The sequence below is a fragment of the Parasteatoda tepidariorum genome, chromosome 5 (genome assembly GCF_043381705.1).
Source record: "Parasteatoda tepidariorum isolate YZ-2023 chromosome 5, CAS_Ptep_4.0, whole genome shotgun sequence".
NCBI classification, from domain to species: Eukaryota; Metazoa; Arthropoda; class Arachnida; order Araneae; family Theridiidae; genus Parasteatoda; species Parasteatoda tepidariorum.
In genome coordinates this window covers 88,955,833-88,966,467 of record NC_092208.1, presented here as the reverse complement: position 1 = coordinate 88,966,467, position 10,635 = coordinate 88,955,833, and positions in this window count along the sequence as shown.

Sequence of the window (10,635 nt, the reverse complement as noted above, 5' to 3'; positions counted from 1 at the left end):
TTCTCTGACTGTGCGACGCTCTGGCTGACATAAAATATTAACCAGTAGTATCAAACCACATCATCTCACAGTTTATATTTTTAAAATATGAGACGACACGCTCTGGTTAACGAAAGATCTGAGGTAAGCTAATAGTATCTAAACCATTCCAATGTTTTTGCAATCCAATGTGTAATAATACAAAATTATACCTGTATATTATTAACATTTAAAATACTTATATCCAAGCATTTGAAAGTAATTTTGCCTTATAACTGTCGTTGAACAGCAGACCCAATTTTTTCGTTTCCGACTGTTAATTTTCAACTCCTTAGTCTTGTAATTTTGAATGCAATTCGGAAGACAAGGGAACTCCTGGATAAAGTATTGGGAGAAATTTGTCTTAGTCGAGGACTTTTGCGTTATGGAAAGGAAGACCACGAAAACTTTTCACGGTTAACTTTACGGCAAGGGGACTCTAACCCATGATCCACCTATCACTGAGGATATTTTGCGTCAGCATTGTGGTTGGTGCGAGCTGGGTGCGGAATTCGTATCGACCAGTCATCGCTGAGATCTAAACTCCGTTTACCTCGTTGAAAGGCGAACTCTCTATCCCCTGAGCCATCACGGCTCTTTGAAAGTAATTTTGGTTTTTATTAAAGCAATTATTTAGTTTATTGAAGCTTGCATAAAGTTGGCTCCCTTAATTTTTTTAAGTACTAGGAGGCTCCCCCTCCCCCCGCTCACTCCAATTAATAACCTTGGCAGTTGCTTCTCATTTGCTGTATTTTTTTTAATTTTTTTTTTTTTTACTATTATTTCNTGGTTTTTTTTTTTTTTTTTTTTAAATATATGATCATTCTAATTTCACAAAGAACATCCTGTTAATATGCTACAATTCCTGGATTTGAAAAATAATCAAGTGTACTTGAGAAAAAAAGTTATAACTTAAGAATGCAGAATGTGTGACCAAATAAGAAGTAATTAATGAAAATTAATTTTACTTAGGTATTAATAATATGTAACGATAACCTTATTATCACATGACAGTTTATATTGGAAATAGTTTCTATTTCTCTCGAGCATTTCTTTTTTTTTGAAATTTCGATGCAAATACTAAGAATCGTATCTGGCAACATCTAATCTTTCATTCTCTTGTTTCTTTTTATGCTTATTCTTTTTTGCTACTTTTATGATCATGTGAAGCACGGGCTAATAAAATGAAGATCTCGAGAGAGAAATAACTTTTTCTGCAACAATGGATAGTCACTATTTAAAGTAGAAATCGCGAAAAAAATTGCTTGAATTTGCAATAACTTTTAAGCAAATTAGAATTTAAAAGAAAAAAAAAAGAAAACCTCGCCTTAAGTTTATTAAAGAAACGTCAAATTTCAACTCTGTTGTTGCGCTTGAGTAAGCTGTGGGTCATGGCATTTTTTATTGCAAGTTTAACAGTTCATAATTCTCGAACTAATAATTTGAATCTAAATTTTTCTTTATTCTATCCGTGTGCATTTTTCTACACGCCTTCCTAATTTCAAATCTAAATCTTTACATTGTTACACAGCAAAAGAAAATATATAACGTAAAATTGTAGGCCTAAAACAACGACGGTGGCAACCATTATCATTTTTAAGTGTAGGAAAGACAGGAAAAAAAAAAAAACATTAAATTTATTATTGTCATAAACAAATTGTTTTGTGTTGAGTTAAAATGTTTCGAAAACAAACCTTTCTTAATTTTTAATTATTTCCAACGCTGCACCGGATAGTATTTATTGTAACTTTATCATTAATAAAGTAAAAATTCATTTGAAATATACGTTCAGAAATTAAGAATTTCATTTTACGAAGAACAATCAAACCTGATTTAGTGAGACTGTTTCTGATAATCGTGAGTCCCGCAGTGGACGGACACAGTTCCCAGTAGAACGTCAAGCATCACTGACTGCAGTCACTCAGTGGTTGGGTGACCCCTTTGATCAGCCTGCGTAGGGACCGAGGGAGCGCAGTATCGGTCCGCGTTAAACTTTTCTACCATTCAGTGCTCGACTTCGCTCGCGGGTCATCTGGCTACCAAAGCGGGGGAGTCATCCCCTCTGCAGATGATCAAAATTGCGATAGCATGTCTTAGGATCATCTTCCGGAAAGTTTCCCGGACCGTCACCATTAGCCCATTGCGCAGTTTTAGTGCGATGTAAATAAAGTACCTACCTACCTAAAAATAATGAATTGACTTTTGTTATTTGTTAAAATTTTAACTCTTTGAAGTGAAACTTCTAATGCGACTTCCAACAAGGTTGCGTTAAACGTTTAACGCTACCATGGCAACGAGCTGCCTGTGATCCTTGTAGGAGATTTTAATGTGAATTTCTCGTTACCTGAAGCTGAAACATTATTAACCTTCCTTAAAGACGAATTTGGATTGGAAACGATAAATGGTAGGAATAATCCAACAACCAGAGGGGGAACTAACAATGATGCAGTTTTTACGATAAAAGTTGAAAAAATAGAACTCAAACATTTCGTATCTTACTTTAGTTATCATAATCCCATTGTAAATGTTATAGATTTGGATATTTCTCCACTTTAAAATGATAATTAAAAGATGCGATCAATTGTGAATTGTAAGCAATGTTTGTTTTAAAGAAACAATATGATTTCACTAAAAATCAATTTCTACCCCTTCCTATTTTCATTTCCACATTACGAAGTTTCACTTCTTCCGCGCGGAGGGACTCCACGCAGTATTTTTTTATTATTATTATAGTTTGTTTTTCTGATAGAATCATTAAAATTGTTAATAAATTATTTTTTATATTATTATATAAAGAACAATGACGTCACGTGAAAACTAGCTTTGAGAGATGTGCAGGATCTGTCGAAAAATCGATACGAGTGTTAACTTTTCAAAAGTAGATGGAATTTAGAGATAACCTCCATGTCACGCCCACTGACGTCGTTTTATATGTTATTTTGAATCATTGAATGACAATTACTTTCATATTCCTCCAAAATGTCATAGTTAGAAGATTCCAAAAGAGGACTCTCTTCATCATCCGAGATGACCATCTTACTCATCTTGTTCATGGACTACAGGAGCTGAAACGATGCATTAACTTTTGTATTTTATGCAGAAAGTGAAAAAAAAATACAAAAAAAAACGCCATTTCTGTAAAAGTTGAATACACTCACTATAAAGCTGAAAATATCAATTATAAATAACGAATGCAATGAAACGAGACGACTGTTATTAGATTTAAATACTAGAAAAGGTCCAATAAAAACAGGACTGGAAGGAACCCTTATCCCGTGGTGTTGTTTGGTTTTCGGACCACCACACTTGGTGACTTGGACCACCACAAAATAACTTATCAGAGTTCCCCCGTACCAGCAATCGATCTAAAGAAAGGGTATCATGATTTGGAATTTTTAATTTTTTTTCTCGTGTTTTTGTCATAAAAGAGCAGAACTTCATACATTCTCTGAACTGTAGTTTTTCAATTAAATTCACATTTTAATTATTTATTTAAAAATCTCTCACAAAGAATTGTAAACGGAGTAGTAAAAATGTGCATGGACTTGTAGTATCCTTTAGGTACTGGTCCTTTGGACAAGTGGCTAAATTTCTTTAAAATTCTACCTCTATAAAAATTTCACAGATATTCTTCATCAGTTTCAGTGGAAAACTGCTATTAAAAGTAGCAGTTAGTCATGGAATATGATTAACATTAGTCCCAGTAGTAGTTAAAAATTTATCAAATAAGAAAAACTATTTTTTACTGAAAAAAATGTATACTAAAACAAAATTGCTTAAGTGTCCTAATTTATTTTAATTTAATTTTAAAAAAAAACTCTTTTTTGTCAAAATCAAAATTATTTCATTCTGTAATTTAAACTATTATATTATTGTTATTGAACAGCAGACCCAATTTTGAGTTTACGACTACCAATGTTCAACTCTCTGTAGCGGAACCCAATCCAGAAGATAAGTGAACTCCTAGATCAAAGTATTGGAAGAAATTAGCCTTAGTGGAGGACTTTTTGATGAAACTATAACACCGCATTTGCATTGCATGGAGAGGAAAACCACGAAAACTTCCCATGGTTAGTTTGGCGCTAAGGGGACTCAAACCCATGATCCATATATCACAGAGGATATTTTTCACTAGCACTAAGATCTGTGCGGAATCCGTATCACTGGGATTCTTCATCGGGAGGCGAGCGCTCTATCCCCTGAGCTACCAAGGCTAATTATAGCTTTTTGTAAAAAATAAATTACTGTGCACTTCTTTTATAATGTGCACATTTCGATGAAGATCTTGATACAATTCAAATATGTATGCCTACAGCTATCCCATCTAAATTTTTTTTTAACAATTTGCATTAGACACATTAATTTCTCAACTGTCTTCTTTAAAAGTAAATAATTTGTAGATATTTAATAAATAATAAATTTTCTTTGTTATTTACTAAACTTATATATTAACACGTTAATTTGCAGCTGGCGGCACAATGAAAAATCACGAAAAAAGCTTGTATTGTATACTTAGATTCTACAAAGATCTTGTATATATTTTCCTACGTACGTATTTAGCTACAAAATTTTACTACATCTGATTCAAAAGGTTTCAGTCAAACAAAAACTATAAACATACATTTTTTTTTCGTTCGCAGTTTATTATAATGCAGATCGTTACTGTTATTTTCCAAGCACTTAGTTAAAGTTTTTTAATATTAAAATGGATATTTTTTCTATTTCACTTTTCCTGCAACCTTTTAAACCTGATTTCGCCAAAAGTAATTCATTATTTTGTAGATAATGGCTCATAATGTTAAAATTCATAATCCTAGAAGACTTTGCTAGCGGAGAATATTGAAATAATAAGGGCAAAAATAATGGTCAAAACTTACAGCTATCCAATATCCAAATATCGTGATTATAAACTATGCAAACGTATAACGAATGAACTTTTAGACGGTGAAAATATATTTAGTAGTTTAAAAAAATCACCTTCTCAAACAACAGATACCAAACTATCATTTTTAGGTAACTTTAAACAAATATTTGTAGCAATTACTAAAATTTACTATGCTTATGCCAACTTTTAATTTTTTTAATGTCAAGTCATTAAATCAAAAGCGCAATATAGCTTCATGATAGAAAGAATTGGAGTTATTTATTAGAATACATCCCACTTAATTATCATTAATACCCTTAATATCGTGTTTAGTTTTCTTTTTTCTTCATAATATCCCTGCTTTTTCTTGACTATGTGTTGGTAAGTAATTTATGCCACGTTCAATGGTATCTTTTGAACTTCAGCACATAAAAGTTTCTAAGGATTGAGGTCTGGAAACAGTGGGGGCCATGCAACAAATAACTACCTCCATTATGTTAAACTTATGTTTTAAAATAATTTCAGTAAGGCAGGAAACTTCATCCTGTTGAAAGCATGGTTCATCGTTGGGCCGAACCATCAACAGCACAGGATGTTGAACTTAATCTACAACAATGTTTACATAGAGGTTCATTTTAAGACATTCTTATTAAGATATTAGGGTCTTATTAAGACACGCATATGAACACATCCACTTGGGTTTTTTTTAATATGCCAGTAAGCCTTTAACCTAAATAATAGTAAGACAACCACGTAGTTGTCTTACTATGCATGTTACCTAGCTAATCTGCAAGCAAACTAGGTTGATCCATTAATATGAGGAATCAGGAGTCAACATCCCCCTGTATGCTTTTGACATCTTGGGTTGGTATTCCGAAGAAAAATTCTTGAATTTTAAATAATGTGAAGAAGCATATCAAGTAATTTAAACCAATTATCCACAATGAAGAAGTAAGTGAATGTTGTTTAGCTAGGATTCCAGTTTATGTTCGCCTCACTAACATTGTCTCAAATGCTGATAAAAACTACTCCAGAAATTTAATAGTAAAAAGTCCAAATGTCCACCAATTATCCACAATGAAGAAGTAAGTGAATGTTAGGATTCCAGTTTATGTTCGCCTCACTAACATTGTCTCAAATGCTGATAAAAACTACTCCAGAAATTTAACAGTAAAAAGTCCAAATGTCCACCAATTATCCACAATGAAGAAGTAAGTGAATGTTGTTCAGCTAGGATTCCAGTTTATGTTCGCCTCACTAACATTGTCTCAAATGCTGATAAAAACTACTCCAGAAATTTAACAGTAAAAAGTGTTCTAAAATTCACTGACAAATTTATTAATTCTAAATATAATGGCATTTTACTCAGTTTCTACATTCTTTTATGGTTTCGATCAGCAATATTAATAACATTTTGAAACATATTTTTCGTAAAAATAGTAGCGAGTGAAAATTTCTGTTTGGTTAGTACTTCAACTGAAATGTCATGCTCCGCGTAAAATGTCACTGTAAAATCAAAATTTCATGAAGATTAAAAAAGCCTAGCGAAACCGAATATCATATATTTAAATTCCAAGATATTTAGTCCCAAAACTGTGAGCTCTATTTAGAATCTCGCCGGGGTGATTGAGACACATCTCAAAATGCGTGTTTAAGATTAAGATTTGATTCTGCCTTACAAACTCCTTTTATGAGTATTGTTTCTTTAAAGAATAAAAAGAAAAAAATTCAAATAAATTGGCAACGTGATGTCGTTCATTTACATAAATCATTTAGCACATATTTTTTAAAATTAGTCCTTATTAAAAATCATCAGTTTGTTTTAGAAAGTTGTCAGGGATACTATAAATTCATAATAGTGATATCAAATTGACGCTGTTCGAATTTAGATTTTTTAAAAAAGACTTGATCGTTTAGTGTTCTAAATACACTAAACGAATACACTATACAAAGAGATGTCTGAAAAGTTAGATCTTGAAAAGCTATACTTGGAGCTATGTCCAGAATAATAAACTCACAGACGATCTATATCTTCTTATAAATTCTATATACTGTATTCGATTTATAAATTCTAATTCTAAATGCTTTATTCGATCTTTAAATTCTGCATACTGTAGTCGATCTATAAATTCTAAATGCTTTATTCGATCTATACATTCTAAATACTGTATTCGATCTATAAATTCTAAATCCTGCATTCGATCTATACATTCTAAATACTGTATTCGATTTATAAATTCAAAATACTGCATTCGATCTATAAAATCTAAATACTGTATTCACTCTATAAATTCATGCATTCACTCTGTAACCACGAATTCTGCAGGGCTGTCCATAAACCAGTGGGTGTAAGAGGGGGTGGGGATATCTTCTGAACATCACGTTGCAAGGCATTCCATANAGCACTACTTCACACATTGATCGAATCCATGCCAAGTCGTGTTGCGGCACTTCTGCGTGTTCGCGGGGGCCCTACACGATATTAGGCAGGTATACCATTTTTTTTTGGCTCTTCAGTGTAAGTATAAATTCTAAATACAGTATTCTATCTATACATTATTCGGCAATACGTAGCTGTCAAGTCGGTAGCAGAAGTGTTCGACTTCGATCTTTCAATTTAAAATAAATCTTTAATTCTAATTTAAAATAGTGTAAAAGTTTTACAATTAAAGAAATAAAATTTTTAAAATTTCTACAAAATATTTGAATTAAACAAAATTATTACAAGAAGTGAATAATATCCCAATCGCACACTTTGAAAAAAAAAAAAGTAAAGCTGAGGAAAGAGGACAGATTATTTTTAAAGGACAGATTATTTATCATCTAAATTTTCTTCAGGGTGCGTAGCCAGATTTTTCAACAAAAAATAAGCACATTATAAGTACTCAAAAAATATTTTTATTCACTTTCCAAAAAAATATCATAATTAGGATTTGTGCAGTAATAAAAAATATCTTTTTTCTATCATTCAAATTTCTTAATTTATAAACATAAAATCAATAAAATTAAAAAACTTCATCATGATAAAATAACGCATAAATAAACGTAATCATGATAAAATAACTACTTTATGATAAATATTGCAGAGAAAATTGTGAAAATCCTGTATTTTTTGTAATTTAGAACTACGATCAATACGCAATGAAAGAAATCTCTTTTTCCAAAATAGAAGATGAAGCACTTTTTACAAACCCCAAATAAAAAAAGTACCTTTATGGGCTTTTACAAAACGTAAATCAAAAACAAGCACCTTAAAGCATTTTTTAAAAACGCTACGCACCCCTTTCTTTATATTGTTAAAAAACAAACGTTTATGATACTTCTTTTTAAGATATCCTTAAACAAGTAAAAGCTAAAAATTATCGAATAAAAATAAAATAGTCAAAAATTAAAAATAAATCGATTCAAATTCAAGCTGAGTTGAAAGAACACTACTAAGAACAAAAAGCCGGCTTCACATACAAGCTGAGTGTTATAAATTACATTCATTTCTGCTCTTCTATTTAAACACATTTTCATCTCAACTAGTCAAATATGTTTTTGGAACTTATGAATTAAAAGATGATTTATTTATTAATTTAATGATTAAATCAAATTAATTCGATTAATTAATCAGAACCCCAAAAACGTTCAAATGTGATAAATTAAGTTTGCGATAAATTATAGTTTAAATAATATTTTTGTTCACACATAATTATAAATGTTGGTCTAAATGTAATTTTCTTAATATCACAAATCTCTTCATTACCTTTAACCTAATTTTTTAACTAACATTAATGATAGTTGAACTAATTTTTTTGACTGCGAAATTACAGCCCTGTTGCAATTTCTATTTTTAATATCTTTTTCAAAAAATATAATAAAAAGTATACAGTTAAAAATGTAATAGGGTGATAGAATTTTTTGAATTAATATTGAGGAATGTCGTATGAAGAAAACCGAAGCCTTTTTTATTGCGGTATTAAAACTGTGGAACAAAGGCTGCTTTAAATATCATCTTTTACCCAATCCCATGTTCCTCCAAAAATTTAAACACATGTTTTTAGTCTATGCTCTTGAGTAAATAATTCGCTAGATGTTTTGTATTTAACTTAATTGCTTGAAAAATAATTTTCAACTTGATCCTTAACAGTAAAAATGTATAGAAAGTTGGCCATTCTGTTTCAATAAAAGATTTCATGTTTCTAAAAATTTTAATTGTAATTCTCCTAATTGTAATTTTGGTAATGTAACACATTTTTCAAATGCTTATTGGGCTAGTTTTCAAATGATAACATTAAAATATTTTTAATATTGTTTATTTATATTTGAGTAAAATGTTTAGTATTTTTTTTTAAAATATTTATTATCAATAAATATTTTTCTTCAATTTAGCGTTTCTTTTTCTAAATTTTAAAATATTGCAGAAGAAAATTATTTTTGATATCCTCTTTCTTTTGGGAAAATACTATTATACCACACCATTATAAAATGCATCATTAAATAACGGAAAATATATTTAAAAATTTTTAAAAAAACTTAAAATTTTTAAAAATTTTGTAATCTCATTGTCTGAAAACTTTTCTAAGTTTTTTTTTTTTTTTGAAAAATTTAATTTTTAAAAAAATAATTTTTTTTAGATGTTTATTGCTTGAAAACATTTCGTTACATTTTTTTAACTTAAATCTGTTGGTCTTCATAAATATTTAAATTTTTTGATATCTCTATCTCAAGAATTCTTTTCAAAATATTCTAGCTAACGAAACCATACCACAAGTACCTATCAATCTTAGACGGTTAATCAGGAAGCACACCCCAAACTAAAACAAATCTTCCTATTTCTGCAAACAATTAAAAAAATAAACATTAAATTTTATGATTTTTACTTAAATAACAACTTTTTAGTTACACCTTAATAATTATTTTACTACTTATTACGTAGACCAATGATCAAACATTACACTAGTTTTGTTTCTTTAGAATTTTAACTATGCATTTTACAATTTCACTATTAATAATTTCAATCATTAACATTCTGCAGAACAATTTGTAACAGCTGAGGCTGTTAACAGTTGATAAATACCAACTAATTAGAGAAATAAGAGAACTGGTTGATTAAGGAAAGTAATTTTGTTAATTTTTTTCACAATCTAAACATTTCTCTGTTTTGTTTCAATTTCTCCTTTTTTATTATATTTGGAAGAAAAAAAATTCTGCTGCCTTAAGATCCCTTAGCTTTGGAAATACATCATTAATGGTGACACTATTTTTCAAATAACTGTAGTCTTAAATAGAATTTTAAAAAAATGAAAGAAATGATCATAAAAATGTAAAACATAAACCCGAAATCATTATTTCTAACTATCGTATTTTACGTATTTGTTGGCACAACAATAATAATTAAATGAAGAGTAGGTCTGTCTTTCTTATTAACTGCAAAACCGTTATGAACCATCCCTTTTGCCGTGAGGTTAACTGTGGGAGATTTTCCTCTCAAAACAACGCAAATGGCGGGTTAATTCTATTAAAGTAAACCTAGATGGCAAATTTCTTCCCATACTTGATCCAGGAATTTCCTTATCTTCTAGATTAGGTTCAAAATTACAAGGCTACGGAGTTGAACATCAGTAGTCGTAATCCCAAGATTGGGTAGGCTGTTCAACGAGGGTTATAAAGTGTCCTAAAACCTGAACAGTGAGTGAAAGGGTCAATTTTAGCCTTTGATCCTAAATATCGTTCAAAAATTTTCATTCGTTCTATCAGAAGAGACATTC